Below are 11,347 nucleotides of genomic sequence, written 5' to 3'. Positions count from 1 at the left end.
TGATGGGGGAGTGATTTCTTAATAATAAAGAAACTGCCTCGGCCCTCATAGGACAGAAAATTAGGTAGGCGGAGTAGACAGAAGAGAATGCTGGGAAAAAGAAGCTGAGTGAAAGTCGCCATGTTTCTCCCGCTCCAGACAGACGCAGGTTAAGATGCTCCCTGGTAAGCCAGCTCGTGGGCTACACAGAATATTAGAAATGGGTTAAAATAATATGTAAGAGCTAACCAATAAGAAACTGGAACTAGCCGGGCCAGGCAGTGTTTGAAAGAATACAGTTTCCGTGTAATTATTTCTGGGCATAAGCTAGCCATGCGGGCTGCCGGGTGCCGGGGACGCAGCCCTGGCGCTCCTATTTCAACACTACATCCTAAAAAGTTAATTAAAAAATGGGGGGGGGGCTGGAGAGATGGCTCAATGGTTAAGAGCATTGCCTGCTCTTCCAAAGGTCCTGAGTTCAATTCCCAGCAACGACATGGTGGCTCACAACCATCTGTAATGAGGTCTGGTGTCCTCTTTCTGGCCTGCAGGCATACACACAGACAGAACATTGTATACATAATAAATAAATAAATATTTTTTTTAAAAAAAAAACTTGTTCTAGTTTGCTTCTGTTGCTGTGATAAACACCAGGACCAAACATAATTTGGGGGAGGAAAGGGTTTCTTTGGCTGACACTTCCAGGTAGGGCCTGTCCCTGAGAGAAGTCAGGCCAGGAACTCACAAAAGAACAAAGTGCTCTGAGGAGCACTGCTTACTGTCTTGTTCTCAGTGGCTCCTGCTCAGCCAGCTTTCACAAGACCGCCCGGGACCACCTGCCTGGGAATGGCACCGTCCACAGTGCCACCACCATCAAGAAGATGCCCGCAGACCAATCTGATGGAGGCAATCTCTCAACTGAGATTCCCTGAGATTATTCTGGGATGTGTCAAGTTGATGGCTGAGGCTAACTAGGAAGGGGGAAATTATCTTTGTAAATTGCCAAGAATAGTGGTAATCCTACCACTTGGGAGACGGAGGCAGGTGGATTGCCACAAATTCCAGACTAGCTTGGGCTGCATGGAAGGTACCAAGATAGCCCGGGCTACATAGTAGCAGACAACCAACTAACTGGCAACCAGACAGACAAACACATGAATATTTAAAAAAAAGACCAAAAGCCTAAAGTGGCACAGCTGGAACCCAGTCATGCTAGAATCCAGTCCTGTGTAGCCCCGTGCTGTGTGCTCGTGGTTTAAAATCAAGGTACCAGCTGGGGGCGTGGCTCAGTTAGTGGGGTGCTTGCATAGCACGCAGGAGGCCCTAGGTTTGATCCCCAGCACTGCAGAACAAACACAAAACCAGAGACTAAAACAAAACAAACAAATGAACCCAAAACCACAATAAAACAAAAGCCAGGCAAGTCAGGGTGAATAGAAAAACATTGCTATTCTAGTTCCACAGGGTTCTGGGCTGAGAGGTAGCTCTGAGGGGCAGCTGCCCACAGAGGGGCAATTTACCCAAAAAATTGAACCTACCAGGGCAGTGGGTTCCAGCAGGACCCCAGTGGGCAGTACAAAGCAAGATTTGGAAAACTGGCAGACAGAAACAGAGCTATTAAAAGAATCAGTGCTGGGTGGTGGTGAAGAACGCCTTTAATCCCAGCACTCGCGAGGGAGAGGCAGGCGGGTCTCTGTGAGTTCGAGGTCAGCCGAGTCTAGAGAGCAAGTTCCAGGACAGCCAGGGCTTACACAGAGAAACCCTGTCTCAAAAAAACAAAACAAACAAACAAAAAAAAAATCGCTGAGAGTATAGTAGGGATAAGAACCAGAGAAGGACTTCTCCGCTGGTGTGCCCCAGAAATGGTGTATCCAAGTGATGGCCTTTCATCCGCGCCTAGCCAGCTGCGGTTGCTTAAACCATCGCTGAAAGAAAAGGGAGGACAAGAGACAGGAGATAGGACAACACTTACCGTCCTGGGACTTCCGGGCAGGGTACCTCTTTCCTCCCCTTGCCTCTGTTTACCCATTCATACAAAGGGGCTGTGTAAGCTAGGAACGCCATGTCTCCTTAGCCCTTCTTTCCGTGGTGGCTGAACACATAAACAAATAGGAAATCACACCTACAGAATGGAGGAGTGGCTGAGGAGGCTTGGCTAAGCAGCTGCCCATGTGGAGTGGGTTCTCTGAGTGGGTTCCGGCTTCCCCGTGAGTGTTGGTGGAGACACGCCACAGAGAAAGGGGTGGGGACAGTGGGAACTTCACTTTTTGGGAGACTTTTTTTTTTTTTTTTTTTTTTTTGCCTTGCACAAACAGCTCAACATGGAGTGAGTCAGAATTTCCGAAAGGCATAATTTTAGTGCCCTTCTTGCGGTTGCCTCTGAAAGGGAGGCCTCGGGCGGGGTTTCCTGTGCTCAATTCCAGAGATGACAGAGGGGCTCTCCCCCAGCCTTTTGCCAGAATTTTCTTTCCAGATACCATTCTTTTTTTTTTCTTTTAACTTTGTAGCAACAGTTAAAGCCTTCCTAGCTGCGAATTCTCTCCACACTTGCACAGCGTCCTTAGGATTTCTTCCGTGTGTGTGGGCTGCTTCGAAGTGGAAAGGGATCACTGAAGAAAACAAGGGCCTAGATTAGAGAGATGGCTTGGTGGGACAGGGATTTGCTGCCGACTGTGAGTTCGATTTCCGGGACCCACCTGGTAAAAAGAACTACCAATTTTCACAAGTTGTCCTCTGACCTCCACGTGCTCACTGTAGCACTGGACCCCTCCTTCTCCTTCAGTTAAATAAAGGAATGTAATTTTAAAAACTATTTGGAGATAGCTCAGTGGTTAAGAGCACTGACTGCTCTTCCAAAGGACCTGGGTTCAATTCCCAGCGCCCACATGGCGGCTCACAACTGTCTGTAACCTCCCGCCCAAGATCTGACACCCTCACACAGACATACATGCAGGCAAAACACTAAGGCACACAAAATAAAAATAAATAAATTATAAAAAAAAAAAACCCTCTTGTTATTTTATTTTTACTGGAGCTGAGTGTTAAGTTGGCAGCGTAGCACCCACCCCTTTGCACCCATCCCAGACCCCTGGCCTGGGAGTTGCAATGCTCTGGACTCCAAATCCTAGCATGGCAAGTCCTGACACCGTCCCGGGTGTGTGTGTGTGTGTGTGTGTGTGTGTGTGTGTGTTAGGACCACTCCCACAGGGTATTTAAGTGAGCTCCCAGAGGAGAAACACATGGTTCTGGGTTTGCATGGGCTCCCTGCTGTCCTGTCTTCCTGCTATGAGCTTGGCCACCCAAGAGCATTATTCTTAATAAAACGATGGGCATTTTGATTTGGTTTGATTTGACCTAATTGGATTTCTTGCACTCGCGGAGCTGCCCTTTTCTTATTATTTTTACTTATCACTGAGGATGGAACTCAGGGCCATATGCGTGCTAGGCAATGCTTGACCACTGAGCTAAGTTCCTAACCCTAAAAATATTTTAAATAAATAACTAAATGAATAAAAGCTGTAGTATGGGGGTAGCTCAGTGGGTCCCACCCAGAACCACATACAAATAAACACAAACACCAATGCATAGTGAAGTCCTGGTTTGGATGGATGTACACAGCAGCCTTGTGAAAAGTGCCAAGTCCTGTAAAGACAAAGATTACACAAACAACCAATCAGTACACATGCAATGCTTTGCGTGTGTGTCTGTGGTGTGTGCCTGTATGTTTGCATAGATGCCATTGTCTACTAGTCTACTAAGTATCCTCCTCTACTGTACTTTTTTTTTTTTTTTTTTTGAGGCAAGGTTTCTTGCTGCACCTGGAGCTTGCTTCAGCTAGACTGGCTGAACAGAGAACTCCTACAGTGTCCCCCCCCCACCTCAACAGGTGTGCCAACACATTGGGCTTTTTATGTGAGTGTTGGTGATGCACACTCAGGCTTCATGCTCACGCAGCAGGTACTTACTCACTGAGCAATCTCCCCAGCACTTTAATATTTGATGGCACGCTGCAGTTTTTATTTTATCATTTTTAAGTGTTTTCTCCTGTGCGATGTCATTGCCACCCCCCTCTAGACTTCTAAAGAGTTACCTGGCTCACTCAGCTAAGAAACAACAGAAAGGCAAGGGTGGGAGCTTGAGTGTCTACCGCTCTGAAAGTCTTAGCCATGGTAGGGACCCGTGAACCTCTCTCCACATCCCCAGAGTCTAGCATATGGTTGACCTCCGGAGATATTTGATGAAAGACGTTAATAATCCTATGCCAGAGACCCTAGCCACCATAACAGACTCAGAACCATAATGCAACAGCTCCTGCCAAGGGGTCCTCAGGACACCAGGCATAAAACCATGCAAATGTCTGTTAGATCTTTTTAACAAAAGAGGAAACCAAGGCTGAGTCATCAGCTGAGGGTTGTGAATTGAGGTGATTTGGCACCATAGTCCCGTTCCCCTCTCACCAAGATAGAGTTTCTCTGTGCAGCCCTGGCTGTCCTGGAACTCTCTCTTTAGACCAAGCTGGCCTTGAACTCAGAAATCTGCCTGCCTCTGCCTCTGGGGAGCTGGGATTAAAGTCTTGCAGCTCCTAGCTAACTGCCTTAGGCCAGCTTTCAAACCAGGTCTGGCCAATGGCTCCAGGGTCATAGCAGCAGCAGAGCCAGTAGCTCTACTCCAGCACAAAGTACCTGACCCCTCCATGCCTTGTTGTCCCTTTCAGACGAAGCTAATTACACTTCTCTCAACTTTGGGGAGGCTCTTTGTAAGGGTTTAACAAGGATGCTGGTTGAAAGCTTTCTGAAGAGCAGAAGCCTTAGCTAAAGGTGAGAATTATAGTAACTGTTAGTCATAGCCTGCTTGGCTGCTGTAGCACCTTGATGGGCTCAGGACCAGAGGTGCTAGACCAGGGGAGGCCCTTTGTGTGGATCTTCTCAGAGCAATTATGACTTAATGAATGGGCTGAGCCTCTGCACCCAGCTTCAAACTGGGTCCACAGCAGAGTTAATCCCAGGGAGTTAGGAGCTTTACCTAACTCCTGTCTCTTCCTCAACCCGGAATAGACACACACACCACACTCACTCTCTGTCTCACACACACTTTCACACTCTCATACACATTCTCTCTCACGCTCTCATTTGCTCACACACTCATACACAAACACACTCACATACACACTTTCTCAAACACATTCTCACATACTCTCTCACACATACTATCTTACACACATACACACACACCACACTCACTCTCATACGCACTTTCTCAAACACACTCTTACACTCACACACACAGACACACACACTGGTCCTGTTTGACTTTAATCTCTTAGGACAGTGACTTTTACACTGACTTATTCTGCCAGCTCTGCTAAGACATCAAGGAGGGGAGCACTGTGAATGTCCTTGGCCTGTATCAGAGGCTCTGTTGACTCTATAAGTGGACTGGTCACGCCTGTACCGTGAAGACAGAGGCTCACGTGGTACTAGTTTTTCTAGTTGTGAACTCCTTGGCAGCAGGCTCTCTCCTTTCAGAAGAGACTCAATCAGGAGGATCTGTTACTGCCTGGAAGAGATAACATAACTCCGGAGCCCCAGGGTGTTTTGTCTTTTTTTTTTTTTTTTTTTTTTGAGGTCTGAGGCAGTGAAGAGGAACGGGAAGGGGGACGACTAATTGCAAACCCTAGGAGTCTGGTAGGTGGAGGAGACTGGCTCTAGGCAATTGCAAGTGCAAAGGCCCAGGGGCAGAGAAGAATACCACTTTCTTTTCAGAAGCAAGGTTGAGAGAGGTGGAGTCTGAAACAGGGATTGACCAATGGTGTGGGAGGGTGCTGAGCAGGGGTCAACAAAGAAAGGAGATGGACATTCTTGGGTCTTGGGTTTAGTGGGAGGTTCACTGTTTGGCTGGCAAGTGGGCTGGGGAGTGGGAAGAGATGAGTAGAGTACCTTCTATTAGGTTGACTGAGGGCTGTCGTTTTATTCTTGTATTTGGTGACCTTGTCTGTGTTCCCAGCTCTGCTTTGTGAGAGCAATACCTGTCATCCTCTGATGCCCTCCCCAAGTCTGGACAGGTGGAAGAATTACCTACCCAGACCTGTCTCCTCCTGGGTGGTCCCCACAATTCTCTGGAATGGGCTGGAACAGGTGAAGAAAATTCCGGATCGGAATGGTAGACCCTCTAGGCATGGACACAGTATTCCCGCCCTCTTGTGCTTTAGGTTTGCGACTGGTAGCGGTGAGGTTCGTCCTCAGCCTTGGTTCCCCCCTTCTGCTGGGTGGCGGAGCTCCGGGCGGGGCTCCGGGCGGGTCCCTAAGGGGGCGGGGCAGTCGCGGTGTCCCCCGCCCCGCCCCGGCCCGGCCCGGCCCCGCCCCGCCCCGGAGCCGCCCCGGACGCAGGGCGCAGGAGGTACTCGGCCCAGCAGCCCGCGGCGCCGTGCTCCGCACGCTCAGGGCACGGTGAGTGCGGTCAGGGAGGCGGGAGGCCGCGCCGGGTCGGGGAGGGTCGCGTCCGGGTCTCCAGCGCACCCCTGTCCTGACGCGTCCCGGGAAATCGGCGCCGCGGGAAGTCTGGGGACCCCGGGAGGAGCGCGGGGGCGGCGGCCAGCGTGACAGCTGCGGGCGGGCGGGGCTTCGGTTCAAATGCAACCGCTTCACCCGCTGCGAAATCCCGGCACCCTAGAGATTCGGCGGCAAAACGCCGCAGTGCCTGAGGTAGCGCGTCCTGGGGGCCAGGTGTCTTCCTTCTTTGCCTCTAGAGGCCGGAGGACTTGCTAATGCGCTCTCATGTCCCCAGGGCCCGGAAAGTCCCATTCTGGGGACCACGAGCCTCTACCAGGAGAGCCTGAGAGCGCACAGAGAGGAAGGGACGTCCCACTCGGTGCGCTTCGTTTCCTTTCCTTCAGCCACCTACCTCGCTGGGCGAGCGGCACAGTCTCGCTGATCCCCCTCCTACATCTCTAAAGGGGGGAACTAGATGTTGGCTTCATTTGAGGTCGATCTGGAGCGCGATCCAGGGCCGGGTGTCTCACACAGCCTGGCTGGCCCCTGCTTCAAAACTGTTCCAAGGGTGGTAACATTTAATCTCTGGCTCTGGGACACTTTCCCTGTGTCTTAGAGACCTGCTTCATCTCTGTAAGGATGGCTTCTTTCTATAATGAGTAGGCAAAGTGTGCTTGTGGGGTGGCTTTAGTGCCACGGAGGGCACACGTCGTACCTCATGGGTGGGAAAAAGCGACTCGTCTTCTTGGCGGGGAACTGTGTGTCACACTGGCTCGGTAACCGAACTGGACAGCCCCTTTCATCTACCCAGAAAAGAAGAAACACGTTGAGAAAGGGGGCGTGACCTGCTCAAGGCAGCACAACCAGGATCCACGTCGCAAGGGAACGTGGCTCTATGAAAGGGCTTAGCTTTGCCTCTTGCTGGGGTGAATGGGGGGAGAGGGAGGGAGAGCCGACAGCTCACAGAGGTCAGGAGCTAGGCTAGGAGGCAGGAAGGTGCATCTGTGCCAATGGACTGTTTTGCTGGCTTTCCTATGAACTGTGCTCTGGACCGACACTCCAACACACGTGGGCTGGCATATTCCCTCTGGCCTGCTGACAGTTACAGCTGAGCCAAGCTGCTCCCCGGGAGCCAGAGAGGCCCCTCTGGGGGTGGCTGTGTAGGAATGTACCAGGAGGCCTTATTTCTGGAGTCACTGAGGGAGGGATGAGAACCCAGGATCATTTATCCCCCTCAGTCCCGAAAAGATCTCAGGGTGTGGCAGAGTTGTTCTTTCTCCATGGGAACAACTGTTTACCCTCCTTGGGGGCTTTGCATGCTTTGGAGTGACTATGGACCCCGCCCTGCTGGGACAGCCCCTTTGTCTAATGATACAGAGACCTGTGGTTGTTGTGGGATCCTGGTATGGCCACTCTGGAAGGCATGACTGGGCAGGGGGACCATTGCCTCCAAAGGTCCCTGGAGTCTGTGAGCCCAGAGGCCTCTGGCCTCCTGTGTTCATTTTGCTGTAAGGGATGGGGGTGACCAAATCAGATGGCCACTTTGGCCTCACCTAAGTATAGGCCTTAGGCTGGTCATTTCACTTGTCATTTTCAGAAAGGGGGCACCCCAGCTCCCCACAGTCCCTTTGTCCATGAGACATTATGAGCAGTAGGCGAGATATTCACAGTGTTTCCTGGGGTGTGAATGGATGTAGCAAAGGTGAGTGCTTCTGTGGTTCGGTTTGGGGGGGAGGGGAGGCTGATCAGGGTACCCGAGGGCTCTGCAATGCCTCTTTCCTATTTGTCTTAATTTCCCCAAATCTGTCTGAATCACTCCCCTGGGATCCTCCCACTATTGGAAGCTTGTCCTTGATTGGGGGGGGGGGGGGATCGGAGAGAGGCTGTAGGGCATTCAGGTGTGGCTGTGGAGTCTTAGGATTAATGTATCCTGTTGTTTACTTCCTGTGTCCCTGGCGAGAGGCACGGATGCCATTGCTGGCAACTACAGATAGGGGACCGATAGTGCTATTCCCTGGCTGTGTCCCAGGGTTTGGACTCCAGACCTTTGACTCGCCGGTCGTGTTTGAACTCTAGACCTTTGACTCAATGTTGTTCATTACTTTACACATCCTGTATTGGACAGTCCAAGGATGATGTTGTATGCTAGCCACTGGAAAACTGCAGATCAGGCAGGTCCAGTCATCATCAAGACACTGATGGACAGAAATGAAAAAATGGATTGTGACCACCCCCCACCCCCTTGTAACACCAATATGTTTTAGTACCAAGACAGGACCCAGGAGGAACAGATTTCTGTAAGGGATATGACACCTCCCAACCTCAGGATTCTTAACTTTGGGTTTCATAACCATTCCTGAGACTGTGCAACTTGGAATCAGATGGGGACAGGTCTCCAAATCCGGAGCCCTGATTTCATCTCTAAGGTGATGCCACCCACTTCCAGTTGCTGAGAAGATAAGTCAGGGCAATGCTTGGGGGAACCTACCAGAGGCAGCAGCCCAGGCCCATACTCTTGCTTGTCTTTCTACTGCCCTTATGACCTAGTGTCGCTGGGACCCCACTCTGCCTGGTGTCCAACTGCAGACTCCTAGCATCTTCTTAACCGGAAATCACATGCCACCATGGTGTGACAAGGAGCAGGACTAGAAGAATGTTGGCCCTTAGGAAAGAAGTCACTTTTCAATCATTTGCTTTGTACAGGTTCTAATTTGTATAGCATTTGTGTCCATCCTAATTTACACATGAAACTTTTTTTTTTTAAAGAGCAAGGGTCTCTTATAAACTAGGGTACCCTGGAGTAGATAGACAGCTAAGGAGGACTTTGAACTCCTGTCTCTACCTCTCCTTGCTAAAATTATGCGATGAAAGTACCCCGCCAATTGAGCTACATTGTTGTTTATTTTGAGACAGCATCTTGATATGTAGACGGAGCAGGCCTTGAACTCCTGATCCCCCTGCTGCAGCTCTACAGTGCTGGGGTTGTAGACATGCCTTGCCACATAAGTGTAAGGAGGTGTATAAAAGAAAAAAGGGCAAGCGGTGTTAACATAAACCATTGTGGCTGTGTGAGGGACAACGTGAGAGATGAGCCTGTTCCCTCCTCTGTTCTTTTTCTTCAACCCGGTGCAGGTCTTGTGTGTATATGTATTTAAAAAGTATATAGAACGTTTATTACAGCATTTGCTATATGTAAATGCACACGCATGCTGTGACCCACATATGAAAGAACAACTTTCAGGACGTGGTTCTTTCCTTCCACCATGTGGGGCTGGGGGATGGCACTCGGGTTCTCAGGCTTGGCTTCAAGGGCTTTAGCCAAGCCATCTCCACGTATATTTTAAAGTGTTTTCATATTCCATCATTACAAATAGGAGCTTTACTCTCCGTCCCATCAAATCTTACATAGTATAAAAAACTGAAAGATAGTAAGCATGTCCCGAGTCTTTTAGAAAATTATTCACTGGACTCAAATGTTCATCTGGCTGGGTTTAAAAGAACAAACAATCCCTTGTGTGACACATGAGTTCCCTTTATTGCGGGGACACAGTCTCCCTCTCCATTTGTCCTGCAACACCTGGCAGCGGCACAGCTGGGAATCTCAAAATAAAAACAGAATGTCTTTAAAGTTCTGGCCTAATGATTTACGTTTCCAAATCATGAATCGTGACATGTTTGAGCTGGGAGGGACCTCAAGTCACCTGGTCCAGTTTGCTGGTTTAACAACCCAGAGAAGTGCCCTGGCCAAGGTCAACATAGAACATGAATGTATATAAGGAGGACAGTGCACAATGGCTAGCCACACCTGTGCGTGACTCTCATGGGGATACCACCTGTCACGCTAGCCTGTCGCCCTGGGACTGCAGCCGCCTCCTGAGGGCAGGCAGGGAGGCACAGGTGTCCTGTCAGAGATGACATTGATTTGACTGAAGATGTTGGGGAGCTACAGCGTGCAAGGTGACTCATGAGCAGAAACCTCACCGAAGGCGGTACACGAGCTTGGCTGAGAGTCCTGTTTCCGAGTCCACTAAGGCAGCTGCTCTTTCTCCTCCTATTTGATAATTCATTCCCAGACTGCACAGTGCTCTGGGAATGGTCAGTCCTGGTTTGCTGTTGCTGGGGAAACAGGTTCACAGAGGTGGGCGATTTCCTCCAAATCCCGCTGCAGGTGAGGGTAGGGCAAGAGAACCCGCAGCGAGATCTGAAAAGATGGATGTTTTGTTTTCTCATGTGCTGGGCTGTGAACACATTGTTTTTGCTGCCAAGAAGCAGAAAGTCTGGCCAGCCCAGCCTGGCAGGCCACAGGGAAGTGGCCTTGTAGAAGACAGATGGGCGGGGTCCTTGTAGCTGTCAAACTGCAGGACTCTCTGAGCTGACAGCCTGGCCACACTGCACCATGCACAGAACACGCTGTCTGCAGGACAGAGTCAGGGTGTGCCCGAGGTCTGCCTGGTTTTGTCCCGGTGTATCTGGTGTACCCTCAGATCCTAGCAACCTTCTCCGCTCCCACTGGAAGGTGTTCTTCCTGCCTGCCCGCTGGAGAGGTATCTGTGTGCTTATGTTTCCTAGGTACCTTATGCATAAGGTATTAGTGCCCTTGTGTTTTGAACACAGGAGGTCAGGTGTGGCATCATGGTGGTGCTTGCAGAGTTCTGGATTTTGGAGATTGGGAGTATTCAACTTGTGCTTAGAAGTCACAGTTGCAGTGGAGAACAAGAGAATCCCAGAGTTCTAGATAGCCTTGTCTGAGCCTGTAATTTTACATACAGGGAAAATGAGTCTCCACAAGCAGACAAAACTGTCGTGTTTGTGTGTGTGTGTGTGTGTGTGTGAGAGAGAGAGAGAGAGAGAGAGAGAGAGAGAGAGAGAGAGAGAGAGAG

At 50.2% G+C, this 11,347-nt stretch overlaps 1 protein-coding gene across 1 annotated transcript in view; it reads left to right on the top strand.

The window, feature by feature from the left end:
• Positions 1-6,367: 6,367 nt before the first annotated feature.
• The window catches only part of Syne3 (spectrin repeat containing nuclear envelope family member 3), a 79,791-nt gene continuing 74,811 nt past the window's right edge, over positions 6,368-11,347 (top strand). The window contains exon 1 of the mRNA XM_050151557.1: positions 6,368-6,425. The gene's annotated coding sequence lies outside the window, so the exon portion shown is untranslated. The remainder of the gene's footprint in view (positions 6,426-11,347) is intronic.

This window comes from Alexandromys fortis, unplaced genomic scaffold (assembly GCF_014885135.2).
Source record: "Alexandromys fortis isolate MF-2015 unplaced genomic scaffold, M_Fortis_MF-2015_v1.1 scaffold_63, whole genome shotgun sequence".
NCBI classification, from domain to species: domain Eukaryota; kingdom Metazoa; phylum Chordata; class Mammalia; order Rodentia; family Cricetidae; genus Alexandromys; species Alexandromys fortis.
The sequence above is the reverse complement of the archived record's forward strand: the minus strand, read 5'-3'. Positions and strand labels throughout refer to the sequence as shown.